Raw genomic sequence first — 14,065 nt, 5'->3', positions numbered from 1 at the left:
AGTTTAACAATATAATAATAATAATGACAATGGGGATGAATCAAGTAAGTAGTATGTCACAATTTAACTACACAGAATAAGGGCAAACAATACCTCGCGGAAGGAAAAACAAAAATTTACAACTTTAAGAAAATTCACCAAAATAATCAAAGGCAATGCAGCCATAAAGAAATATCAACAAGGGCACTCCCGAGATACCACCTCGTAGTCCCAAATCATAAATAAATTCACAATATCTCATTTTCTTATATCACCGCGGGAGCCTTCACTTTTAATTTTAAAAAAAATATTTTTTCCGAAATAGCATCCCGCGTTTTAGCCACCCTTATCACACCGCATGACTTCTAGTAGTTCCCCTACTAGCCACGCGTATCAAGCCACTCTTATCTCACCGCATGCGTTTCAACACCCAGACCTTATATCACCGCATGCGTATCAATATCACAATTTGCAGCTCAAGTGCCCAAATATTTTAACTTGCCAAAATAAATCAACAACAAGAATAATTTCCACAATAAGGAGCTCACTGCTCAATCACAATGAGTGCAAAGTCTCACAAAATATTCAGCAAAATAATATCCATTATTTCCACAATACGGAGCTCACGACTCAATCACAATGAATATAAAAAATTTTCACAAAATATTCAGCAAAACTAATATTTCACAAATTTAATATCTTGACTTAACATCAAATTTTTTTAATGTAAAATACTTTATTTTTAATAATATTTAAATTAAGAAATCCAACCTTCAAGAAAGGATTTTCGCTTCTGCGGGCACTTAGCCGCTTTTGCGGTAAAAATCCCGCTTATGCGCGAAAAATATCCACTTTTGCGGACCAGCGACTCCCAAGCCAAATGCCGCTTCTACGATCCTCCATGCGCAGGTGCGAGCCCGCACCTGCGAAGTTCCTTCCGCATCTGCTCCCTCCGCTTCTGCGCATCCCAGCTCGCACCTACGAGCTCGCTTCTGCGCTCCTTCGCCCGCAGGTGCGGTTACATGAGATGGCAGAAACTTTTAAATTTTCTTCTAAGTTCGAATTCGATCCGTTAACCATCCGAAACTCACCTAAGGCCCTTGGGACCTCAACCAAATATACCAACAAGTCATAAAACACCATACGAACTTATTCAAAACCTCAAATCACTTCAAACAATGCTAAAACCACGATTCATACTCCAATTCAAGCTTAATGAAACATAAAAATTCCAACTTCTACATTCGATGCCGAAACCTATTAAATCAAGTCCGATTGACCTCAAATTTTGCACACAAGTCATAAATGACATAACAGAGCTATAAAAATTTTCAGAATTGGTTTCCGACCCCGATATCAAAAAGTAAACTCCCCGGTCAAACTTCCCAAAAATTCAACTTTTGCCATTTTAAGCCAAATTCCACTACGGACTTTCAAATAATTTTTCGGACACGCTCCTAAGTCCAAAATTACCATACAGAACTATTGAAATCATCAAAACTCTCTTCCGGGGTCGTTTACACATAGGTCGACATCCAACCAACCTTTTCAACTTAAGTTATAAACTTTGAAACTAAATATTCCAATTCATTCCAAAACCTCACCGGACCTGAATCAATTATCCCGGCGAGTCACATAACAACTGTAAAGCATAAATTGAGTAGTAAATGGGGGAACATGGTTGTAATACTCGAAACGACTGGCCGGGCCGTTACAGTTCTTCACTTGTAGCCCAATTAAATGGGCTAGCATAATAAATTTGGACTTATTTATTTAACCCATGTGTATTGAACTTATAATTAATTTAATTATATTAGCCTATAATATTTTAGTTGGACTAGAATATCTTGTATTTAAAATATATTCCAAATTATTTTATAGTTTTAGATCTAATAAATTTTGCATGCCCGCAAATGCCCCTACTTTTGTCGGGATATATATTTTGTCCCTTGAAGACAAGGCTTGAAGCATAAATTTGACGTTCTCGAGATTACTTGCAATGTATTTGGTAAAAATTGCATGTGGCGCCCTATTTGGTCGCCCCTTACTTGTACCCATTTTGTTTATCCGTTTGCATCCGTACCCTTTTTTTTGTTAAAAGCGATTTAAAAAGATGATTTTGCCCTTCTTTAATAAAAGACTATTTTCTCTCCAAGTATACGACATATTGTCTCTTGTCTCTGTCTCTCTATCCTTCTTTGCGGTTTTTGATTATTTTCTGAAATGAAATGGTTTTTGTCATTGCATTCTGCTTGATTAGCAACTGTTTCTTCTCCAACAAAATTAAGTATAATTACAGGTACGATTTTAATGGTTGCTTTTGTACATTACATTAACTTTGTATGGGGTTTTTAATTTAGGATTAGTTTTATGATTTAATTTCTAGATTTTTTGTTGATAGTAATCTTAGTTGAATCATTTTTATTTTATTTTATTTGTACTAAAATAGTTTCCTAGGTTTTACTTTGATTAGTGTATTAGTTTTGTAGCGTTTACTTTTACGATGAGTGTTTTTAGGTTTTTTATAACTGTGTTTGTGTTTTTGATAAAAATTCTATATATTTTTCAGTGATTGTTGGAGACGTTGAAATTTTTAAAAATTTTGAGACTCAAATAGATGATGTTATTAAAGTGTGAAGTTTATAATACTTCAAGGATACTTAATTCTTGGAGCTAAAGTTTTGTTTTGTGTTTTGTAAAAGTAAAGTATGTTTTGTCTGCAGTCTTTGTTTTCTTTTTGATGAACTTCAGCATTATTAGAGTTGAAGTTGTGTTCTGTATTTGTAAATTTAGAGCATGTTTTGGCTTAAGATTTTGTTCTGTAATTGTTGAACTTCAGTATTTTTAGAGCTGAAATTTTGTTCTGTATTAGTTGAACTTTAGCATTCTCAGAGCTGAAGTTTTGTTCTGTATTTCTCTGAAGTTAGAGGGCTTTAAAATATAACTTAAGCGAAATTGTGATGAAGTTTTAAATAATTTTTTTGATAATTTTCTGAAGTTATTTTTCCCACCTTTATTTTTTTTTTTGAAGAGATGGCATCTACGAAATCCAAAGAACCTAAAGATCCTAAAACACCTAGAATACGTAAAGCTCCTTCAGTCCCCGTTGTTATACCTACAAAACCAGGGGAGAGATATTATGAGTTTCGAGATTGGTTTAACTGTCGTGCTTACTGGAAGGGGAACCACAATTTTAAGGGTTTAATTGCAACTTTCTTGACTCCTGCACAACAGGAGAAGCTGAATAATGGTACATTTTGGCATATCATGGCTATGAAGAATTTTCATTGCAGCATGAAGTTGGTTCATTGTTTGATTCTTTCTCGCGTATTCACCAATAATCGAAATTCCATTAATTTCAAGATTTTTGGTTGTGATGTGTCGTTCAACCTTGAAGACTTTCACATTATGTACGATTTGAGGATCACAACACATAATGTTGAAAAATCGATTAAACGAGAGAGTAAGATTTTGAAGCGCTATTTTGGGAAGTCTAAGGGTGTGACCTTGAAGGACATTCGAGAGTATATGATGCGAAATCAAAATAAAAATGATGATGTGAATTTCAAACATGTATGCGAGAGTGATGAAGATGTTGTGAAGATTATGGAAATTCTTATTGTGGAGTTTGTTTTTTTCGAAAGAAAGCATGAATCAACTGTGTTGGAGGAGTATGCAACTATTGTTGAAGATGGCGAGGCTTGTCTTAATTATCCTTGGGGTAATGCGTCTTATGAGAAGCTTATTACCTCAATGAAACATGCTTTGGACACCAAGGACAAAAATAATCCAACTGAGTATACTGTAGGTGAATTTCCATATCCATTATATGTTTGGTTCTATGAGCGCTTCCCAGATATTCAGGATAAGTATTTAAAAGATGACGACTACCTTGATGTCCCTCAGGTTCCCAGGATGTTACGTTATCCATATTTGGGAGAGCCTAAATTTAAAGAACTTCATGCGGATTACTTCAGTAATAATGGTGTAAATTAATGTTCTTTATTTTTTTTTTTCCCGCTGTTTTGTTAATATGTTGATGTATCAGTTTTATTTTATTTTTTCTAATATACTTTTTTGTATTAAACAAAAATATCGGACATTTAGGGTATTGGAGATAATTCCTACCAAAGAAGAATTGAATTCAATGTCTTTAATTGGACAATTACCATGCAGCCGCAGTCATTCGAAGGTACTGAATCCGATTCCTTCAACTGGTGAATCACCACGTAGTCGGAGTCGATCAAAAGAAACCAATCAAATTCTTGTAATTGGAGAATCACCTCATACCCAGAGTCATTCTAAATGTTCTATAATGGCGTTTGATGATGAATTAGTTAACACAATATGTCGTGTAAGTTTTTTTTGTGTGTTTAATCTGAAGTTTTTCGTACTATTTTTTGCTTAATTATAGGATGTTTTATGTGATATTTTTGTTCTGTATTTTGCTGAACTTCAGCATTATTTTTTGAGTTGAAGTTTTTGTTCTGTGTTTTGTAAAATTACAATATGTTTTGTTTGTAGTTTTTGTTCTGTTTGTGATGAACTTCAGCATTCTAGAAGCTGAAGTTTTATTTTGTGTTTTGTAAAAGTAAAATATATTTTGTCTACAGTTTTTATTTTGTCTTTGATGAACTTCAGCATTCTTGGAGTTAAAGTTGTGTTCTGTATTTGTAAAACTACAGCATGTTTTGGCTGAAGTTTTTGTTCTGTATTTGCTGAACTTCAGTATTCTTAGAGATGAAGTTTTGTTCTGTATTTTCTGAACTTCAGCATTCTTAGAGCTGAAGTTTTGTTCTGTGTTTCTATTTTTTGAAATTATTGTGCTGTTTCTATTTCTATACTAGAGGGTAATGATGGAGGTTAAAAATCATGCAACAGAAGAAAGGCGCATGATCGCGAAAGAAGTTGTTCAAGAGTTTCGACGGGATGAGCGATCTACTATTGTGGACGATACTGTGAAAAAAGTCAAGGTAAGCTTATTTATAGAGAAGTCTTTTTTTCTGCTAATGTTATTCTTTTATTCAGAATAATCATTGTTAGTAATTTTTGATAGAAATATTTTGATAAGAAGTTTGAAAAGTTGTTTGAGATTGTCGACAAGTCAAAAGGAAGAGATGATGGCGATGCAGATTTTGAATTCATGAACTATCAACAATATGATAGGATGAATGACTCATTCGAACCTCAATCTAATATTAATGCTGGTCATGATGGACTGCATAAAGTCGCAGATGAAAATGTAAGAAGTGACCAAACAACTCTTGTAGGCCAAGTTCAAGTATTCAAGCAAGTTCAATGTGTTGAATGACAACCTAAAGCGGAATGTTCTAGTGTTGATAGACTGAGCAAAGTTGGTGGATATGAAGAACAGTTATCAACCAAGAATGTAGGAAGCAAGAAAGGTACAGATGATGAAGTTGTCGGTACTGAAGTACATGTATCGACTTGTGATTTGGGTAGTCCTATTGCAAAAGGCAATGTGTTTGCGGATGCAGATGATGAACATGTTGGTACTGAAGAACACGCATCGAGTGATGTAGGTACTCCTATTGGGAAAGGCAATGCATTTGCGGAAGCATTACCTATTTTCCAAGAAATTTTAGGTGCAGGGACACAGGAATTTGTCACTACAGTATATATTTTAGGTCATTATTTTCCCCCTATGAATATGCAGTGGAAGTTGAAAACAGTGGTGCTTCAATTGATATGACTCAAAAGCACTCTGATGATGCTGCATTGCAAGAAGATAGAGTCGAGAAAATCCTTTCGCAGAATACTCTAAGGCTCCCCGATGATGCCGCACCGTTGAATGAAGCTGGAATTGCTGAGATCGACAAAGGTATGCAGTCTGGCGATAGCGCAGTGGAAAGTAAACGTCAAGGTATTCTATACATCACGGACTTATTACATTTGATCCAAGTTTTTATTTTCAGTTTGGAATTTTACATACTTTCTTTTCTTTTTTGTGCTTTTTGATGATTATTCAGAAAGACTCGATACAGCCGAAAAAGAAATTGGTGAGCTCATTCGGCTATATGAAAAAGGAGAAATACATCTCTTCATACCTGTTGGCTCACAGACAGATGTGAAGTGTCTTGGTAGTATTTTCAAAGTTTAGTCAGTATTATTTAATATTTTTACTTTTTTTGCATGAAGATATAGGCATATCTGAGGGTAATGCAAGCGGATCCGTTGGTATGCAAACACCATCTGTGTCGCAACACTTAGACCAGGTAGTTATTTGCTGCAATTCGATTGCAAGGCATTTTTTGCCTAATGCGTGTTTATATCAGTTGTATTTATGTATATATTTTCCTTGTTTTTTGCAGATCTCATATGATGCATCACAACTTCTTCCAAATCCTAAGAGAAGGAAGGTGTCAAGTTCTCCTAATATTTTGCGTGACACCAGTGATATCCCCAACTTCAATTTATGTTCTTTTTCGCTGGGTAGTAAATAAGAGACTGGTTTAGAAGCTAATTCTATTGTTGTTGTTGTTGGTGAAGAGAGACAAGAAGATCATGAACAATAGGGAGTTGGAGAAGTATATGTCCCTATGGATGTGGATTTTTCCCCTGTTGCTGAACTGCAGCAGTTAGTTGCGACTGAGCAGCAAGAACAACAAGCAAAAAGAAAACCAACTAAAGTAGGGAAAATGATTCGTATGGAGAGTATTTGGTTAAAATCTCCTTACGTCATTCCTAAATAAAAGGCAATGGGACAAGATTAGAAAGCAGGAAAGACTACATGAAGGTGTCCCTTCCATTATGTCAATTAAAACAGCGGATTAATGTAGAGATTTACAGACTGGTTGAAGACGGATGCCATGGAATATGATTCCAAGCCATTCAGATTAGCTGGAATCGATATTCCAAAGTTATTCTTTACCAAGCTTGTGGACCCTAACTCTGATCCTGCGGATGAAGTAAGTTATTAAGTTTGTTTTTTGAATTGGTTTTGAACTATATTTCCTAAAACTTCAGCCTTATGTTTGTTTTAAAGTTTTTGTACTGTAATTTGGTAAACTTCAAACTTATGCATGCTTCAGTTTTTTAGTTCATTTGCTAAACTTCATACTAAAAGATGCTGAAGTTTTGTCCTGCAGTCTGTTGTTTAGCAATGAGTTTTTCCTAAAAACTTCAGACTAAACATGCTGAAGTTGTTTAGTTTATTTGCTAAAACTTCAGACTAAACGTGCTGAAGTTTTTGTCGTGCAATCTCTAGTTTTGCAATGAGTTTTTTTCTAAAATTTAAATTAAACATGCTGAATTTTTTTAGTTCATTTCCTAACACTTCATACTGAACATGCTTAAGTTTTTGTCATGCAGTTTGTAGTTTTGTAAACTCCATACCTATGCATGCTGAAATTTTTTAGTTCATTCCCTAAACTTATTCTTTTGCTCTGAATTATATTGTGGTTAAGTTCACATATTTTCTTTTGTTGTTGTTTGTTTGCAGCATATTGAAGTGGGCGTATATTTCTTGCACAAAAAATATTGCTATCACCTTCCAAGTAATCCAGAATCAAAATGTGCAGTAATAAATTTACTTTTTGATCAATATATGACTAAGTTGTCTAGTGTTCATCCTTCAGATGAACAGAAGGAGAAAGTTAGAATAAGGGAGGAAAAGAGAATGGAGGAGAAAAGTAAAATGGAAGAGAAAAAGAGCAAATCAAAGAGAAAGCGGGTTGTCAAAAAACAGGTGATTGAGGAAGCTGTGGATTATGAAGAAGAAGTAGAGATTGAGGAACTTACCGAGTTTACCTGGTTTATTGAAGAATCAACTGCTGAAAAGGTGGCAATAAGAGGCATTGACGTTTCATGTGGTATCTCATGGGCAACTGCCAAAAAAGTATTCTTTCCATTTCGACTTAAGCCAAGAGCTGTCCAGTCATCTACGCACTACTTTCTTGGAATTCTGCATTGTCAAACCAAAACTATATATGTGTACGATTCCTTGAGCAATTCACCATATGAGAGTGCATTGGAACATGTCCAAAATTATGCCCGGTTGATCCCACACTTGCTCGAATGCTTGAAGTTTGGCACACTGTAACGACCCGACCAGTCGTTTCGAGTATTACAACCCCGTCTTCCCATTTACTACTCAAATTGTGCTTTATGGTTGTTATTTGACTTGCCAGGGTAATTGGTTCGGGTCCGGTGAGGTTTTGGAATGATTTGGAACACTTAGTTCCAATGTTTAGAACTTAAGTTGTAAAGGTTGACTGGATGCGGACTTATGTGTAACGACCCCGAAAAATTTTTGCTAAGGAAATTAAGGTTTTATGGTGCCGAGGTAGATTAATTAGTACAAAGGTTGTAGGATGCACTTAAGTGTTGAGAAAAATTTTTGACAAAAGAAGGATATTCTGCGGTCTGTTTTGCGACCGCAGAAACGTTATTTGGATCGTAGATTTACCGCAGAACGAAGCGAAAACTCGAGAAAATTTTAGGCCATTATGCGGCCTCAAAAGTGTTGTGCGGTCCAGTATGTGGACCGTAGAATGCTCGCATACTCGGGCACAATATGCCCAATTCTCAAGGTCCATTTCGTGGGCCAGAGATGCATTATGCGGTCACATATGCGACTGTAGATCCTGTCTCGGAGCTTCATTTTCTTCTTTAGATACCCCGACCCTATTTTGATAAATAGCCTTTGGGGCTCATTTTGAAGGCAAAATTTTGATATTTTAGAGAGAAGTGAGAGTATTCTAGAGAGAGGAAGAAGCCCAAGTGCTTTGTTCATCAAGATCTTGTTCAAGCATTGACATCCAACAATCAATATCACAAAATCTTCACCCAAGAGGTAAGGTTCTAACCCTAGTCTTCAATATCGAGTGTGGGTAAAGATGGGTGATTGAGAGTATGATTCTTGGGTAAAGATTGTGTTGAAAAATGGTAGAAATCTTCAAGGACTTTAATTGAGGATTTGAGGGTCGAGTTGATGTCGGAATTTGGTAAAATTTATATGATTAGACTCGTGGTTGGATGGGCGTTAATATTTTGTAACTTTTGTCGGGTTCCGATACTTGGGCCCCACGAGCGATTTTTGAGTGTAATTTCGGATTTTGTTAGGAACATTTGTATTTTCATATGGAATTAATTCCTATAATTTGAATTAATTGAATCAAATTAATTGTGACTAGATTCGAGACGTTCGTAGGCTGATTCGCGAGGCAAAGGCATAGCAGAATAAAGAATTATACGGTTTGAGGTAAGTAACAGTTCTAAATTTGGTCCTGAGGGTATGAAACCCCAGATTATGTGTTATATGATCGGTTTTGAGGTGGTGCACATGCTAGGTGACGGGCGTGTGGGCGTGCACTGCAGGAATTGTGACTTAGTCAAATTCCATGGAACTATGTAATTGAATAATTTGTTGTTATATGTACATTCTCCATGTAGTAGAGAAATTGAACCATAAATCATGTTTAGATTATGTGTTGCCACTATAGGGACCCACAAAGGTCGTGTACATGTTGAATTATCTGCTAAATTGTAGTGTTGTACTCAGTCACAATTTACTTGTTTATTTTATCCCAGTCTTTATTGTTTATTATTGATGCATCATATCATTGTTGTTAGAGCTGATTTTCATGATTATTGAGAGCCCGAGAGCCTGGAGAGATTTATGACTTAGTGAGGCTGAGGGCCTGGTTGTGAGATATTATACTATAGCACGTGAGTTGTCCTTGCGGATCCAGATATTATATTATAGCACGTGAGTTGTCCGTGCAGCACGTGAGTTATCCGTGCAGCATGTGAGTTGTCCGTGCGGATCCAGATATTATACTAGCACGTGAGTTGTCCGTGCAGATTATAGCGCTTGGGCTGAAGGATCCCCTCCGGAGTCTGTACACACCTCCAATGAGCGCAGGTACCTATTGAGTGTGAGCGATGAGTGTTGAGCGAGTGGGAGGACTGAGTGACTGTTGCTCTGAGAGGATGCATTGATTTCATTATTGTTGTACTACAATTGTAATTTATCCCTGTTCTGGAAAATTTCTGAAAGATATTATCTCCTGTTTCAGTCAAACTTGATATGAAATTACTGTTTAGGCCTTAATTGTTGAACTTGCAAGCATGCCTACCTTCTTATGTTGGAAATTACTGTAACTGGATGTAACGACCCAATTCCAATTTAAGACGTGATGGCGCCCAACACCATTGTCAGGCAAGTCGACACAAATCAAAATAGTGGTTTCCCGTTTAAATAAATTTATTAAATGGATACATTTCCTTATTTGTTGAAAAGATTTAGAAATTTGCAAATGGGACATAATTAAACGGGAATAACAAGTACTAATCAAAATCAAGTAAACAAATCCAAAATCATAAGTCTACTAGAGTACATGCCAAAACCTGGTGTCACAAGTATGTGGGCAATCTAGTAAAATATACAAAAGAGTACTAGCCTACTGTCTGAAAGGAAATAAAAAGAAAAATAGAGCATAAGAGAGACCCCAGCTGTTGCAGGACGGCTCGGAAGGCAACTCACCGTGAAGTCTCGAGATGGGGATCAAAACTGCGCACCAGACTGGTAACCATATGTACCTGCCTCAGATCCTGTACAATTAAGTACATAAGTGTAGTGTGAGCACATAAAACAACATGTACCCAGTAAGTATCCCGCCTAACCTCAAAGAAGTAGCGACGAGGGGTCGACTTCGACACTTACTAAGGTCAATAACATGATAATATGAGATTCTAATTAAGCATGGTATACAATAATAAGACTTAGAACAAGAATTTAACTGGTCAAGAAATCACCATATTTAAGAACTTAATCACTTGCTTCCTTTAAAACATATGATCACACAGACAATGAATCCATATTAATTATGAAAGAAACTTTCAGTTCTACTGTCACACACAATACCATCGAGGACGTTCGGCCCGATCCAATATAAATATAAATTGTGCACTGCCGAGGGTCGAACAGCGCGAACCATAGATGCATCTATTTTCCCCGCTCGCGAATCATACATGCGACACAATCAAAAATAAATTTAAGGAATTACCCTGCTTGCGAATCATACATGCGACGCGGTTACACAAAGATCTTATAAATTATTATAGTACTCTCCCATTCTTTTCAAAATACGACATTCAAATGAAAACCTTTAAGATCCCATTATTTTTCCTCAATTCCAATTCCTTTTGAAACATATAATAAGCACACTCCATTCTGCTCTTCTCAAGGCAAATAATATACATAAAGTAATAACAATATCAACAAGGCATGGTGTAAGCCTAAGACTACCCAGACATAACAGGAATGGTAGCTACGTACGGACTCTTGTCACTTCGTGCGTACATGCCCCCCACAAACAACAACACATATTAATTTAGTTCACCTATGGGGTAATTTCCCTCTTACAAGATTAGAAATGAGACTTACCTCGTCTCAAAGCCTACTTCCCAATTCAAGAACGCGCTCAAACCCCCAAATTTGATGCCAACGACTCGAAGCTAGTCAAACATTACATAAACTAATCAATCTATGCTCAAATATTCATAGTTCCACCCTTTAAGTGATTTCCCAACCTGAATTGCAAGACTCCTAAAATTCACCCCCGGGTCCACATGCTCGGATTCCGGAATTTTTTTAAGAAAGTTTTTACCCATGACCTAAGGAACATAAATATATGATTATAATTAAGTTTCATGGTCAACTTCGTGGTAAAAATCTCATTCTTGTCAAACCCTAGGTTTTTTATCTAACCCATGATTTCTATTAATTTTTATGTTGAAATCTACCTAAAATCTATGTATTGAACTCATGATAGGTAGAAATTACTTACCTTCAAAAGCTAGGTGGAAATCCCTCCCAAGAAGCTCCAATAATCGCCCAAAGAGTGAGAGAAAATGGGTGAAAATGGCTTAAGTCCCATATTAATTGAACCTCACTGCCCCAGCGATTATCGCACCTGCGGTGCATAGGCTGCACCTGCGGGTCCGCTTTTGCAGACCAGGTGTCCGCTTCTGCGGAGTTGGTTGGGCTGGCTGGGGCCGCATCTGCGGACGAGCTCCTGCTTCTGCATAGAAGGAGCCGCATCTGCAGAATTGGCTGGGTCAGCTGGGGCCGCATCTGCGATGCTGGTCTCGCACTTGCGAGCTCGCACCTACGGCTGGCCAACTGCAGGTGAGGTTATGACAGAACTAGGGAGCTTCAGCTCCCGAAATGGTCCGAGCCTCGTCCGATCGACACTGGGGCCCCCCGGGTCCCACCCGAATATACCAACAAGTTTGGAATCACAAAACGGACTCGCTCGAACTCATAGAACGCCCGAAACAACATTAAAACCAATAGAATCAAACTTAAGAACTTCAAGTTCTTCAATTTACTTCCAATGCGCCGAAACATACTTATACTACTCGGAATGACACCAAATTTTGCATGCAAGTCTTAAATGACACTACGGAACCGTTCCCGGTCTTGGAATTCCGTTTGGACCTTGATATCACCAAAACCCGCTCCAAACCAAATTTTAAAGAACTTCTAAAACCTTCAAGAACCAACTTTCACTATTAGGCGCCAAAATGCTCCCGGTTCATCCAAAACCCAATCCGAACATATGCCCAAGTACGAAATCACCATACGAACCTATTAGATCAGTCAAATCCTGATTCCGAGGTTGTTTACTCAAAATGTTGGCCGAAGTCAAACTTGGCCTTTCAAGCTAACCTTAAGGAACCAAGTGTTCCGATTTCAACCCAAACTCTTCCAAATCTCGAACCAACCATCCCCGCAATTCATAAATCAGTAAAAGCATGTACGGGAAGTCTTATTTAGGGGAACGAGGTTCTAGAAAGCAAAACGACCGATCAGGTTCTCCACCTCTTAAACAAATGTTCGTCCTCAAACGAGTTTAGATTCATACCTGATGTGCTGAATAAGTGTGGATATTTGCTTCGCATGTCCTCCTCGGACTCCCAGGTCGCCTCCTTGACTGGTTGGCCCATCCACTGAACCCTTACCGCGGAAATCCTCTTGGATCTCAACTGGCGATCCTGTCCAGCAACAATAGCAACTGGATCCTCTTCATAACCCAAACTCTCATCTAACTGAATAGTGCTAAAATCTAACACATGTGACAAGTCGATATGATATCTCCGGAGCATAGACACGTGAAAAACTGGATGAAACCCTAATAGGTTGGGAGGTAAAGCAAGCTCATAAGCAACCTCCCCAACCCGCATCAACACCTCAAATGGGCCTATAAACCTTCGGCTCAACTTGCCCTTCTTTCCGTATCTCATAATACCCTTCATCGGCGAGACCTTCAAGAGAACCTTCTCGCAGACCATAAATGATACATCGCGCGCCTTCTGATCAGCGTAACTTTTCTGTTTGGACTGTGCTGTGCGAAGTCGCTTCTGAATCAACTTTAGCTTTTCCAAGGCATCCTTCACCAAATCAGTACCATATAACTTAGCCTCGTCGGGATCAAACAACCCGATGGGAGAACGACATCGCCGGCCATATAAAGCCTCAAATGGAGCCATCTCGATGCTGGACTGGTAACTGTTATTGTAAGCAAACTCGACCAAAGGCAAGAACTGATCCCACTGTCCCCCAAAGTCAATCACACATGATCTTAGCATGTCCTCCAATATCTAAACTATCCGCTCTGGCTGCTAGTCGGTCTGAGGATGAAACGCAGTGCTAAGCTCTACACGGGTACCCAACTCACTCTTTACGGCTCTCCAGAAATGCTAAGTGAATTGAGGGCCTCTATCTGATATGATGGAAACAGGCACACCGTGCAACCAAACTATCTCCCTAATATAAATCTGGGCCAACTTTTTTGAAGAATATATAGTCATAACCGGAATGAAGTGTGCCGACTTGGTCAACCTGTCGACAATGACCCAAACTGCATCAAACTTTCGCAAGGTCCGCGGTAACCCAACCACGAAGTCCATGGTAATGAGCTCCCATTCCACTCAGGTATAGTCATTTTTTGAAGTAGGCCACCTGGCCTTTGGTGTTCATACTTGACCTGCTGGAAATTCAGACACCTAGCCGCATACTCAACTATATCTTTCTTCATCCGCCGCCACCAATTATGCT

General features: G+C 37.9%; 1 long non-coding RNA gene across 1 annotated transcript in view; it reads right to left on the bottom strand.

Moving 5' to 3' along the window:
• LOC138903736 (uncharacterized) overlaps positions 1–14,065 on the bottom strand; it is a 209,418-nt gene that overhangs the window by 158,084 nt on the left and 37,269 nt on the right. Inside the window, exon 2 of the long non-coding RNA XR_011413118.1 lies at positions 12,873–12,979. This is a non-coding gene — a long non-coding RNA (uncharacterized lncRNA). The remainder of the gene's footprint in view (positions 1–12,872; positions 12,980–14,065) is intronic.

Source organism: Nicotiana tomentosiformis, chromosome 12 (assembly GCF_000390325.3).
Source record: "Nicotiana tomentosiformis chromosome 12, ASM39032v3, whole genome shotgun sequence".
NCBI classification, from domain to species: Eukaryota; Viridiplantae; Streptophyta; class Magnoliopsida; order Solanales; family Solanaceae; genus Nicotiana; species Nicotiana tomentosiformis.
The sequence above is the reverse complement of the archived record's forward strand: the minus strand, read 5'-3'. Positions and strand labels throughout refer to the sequence as shown.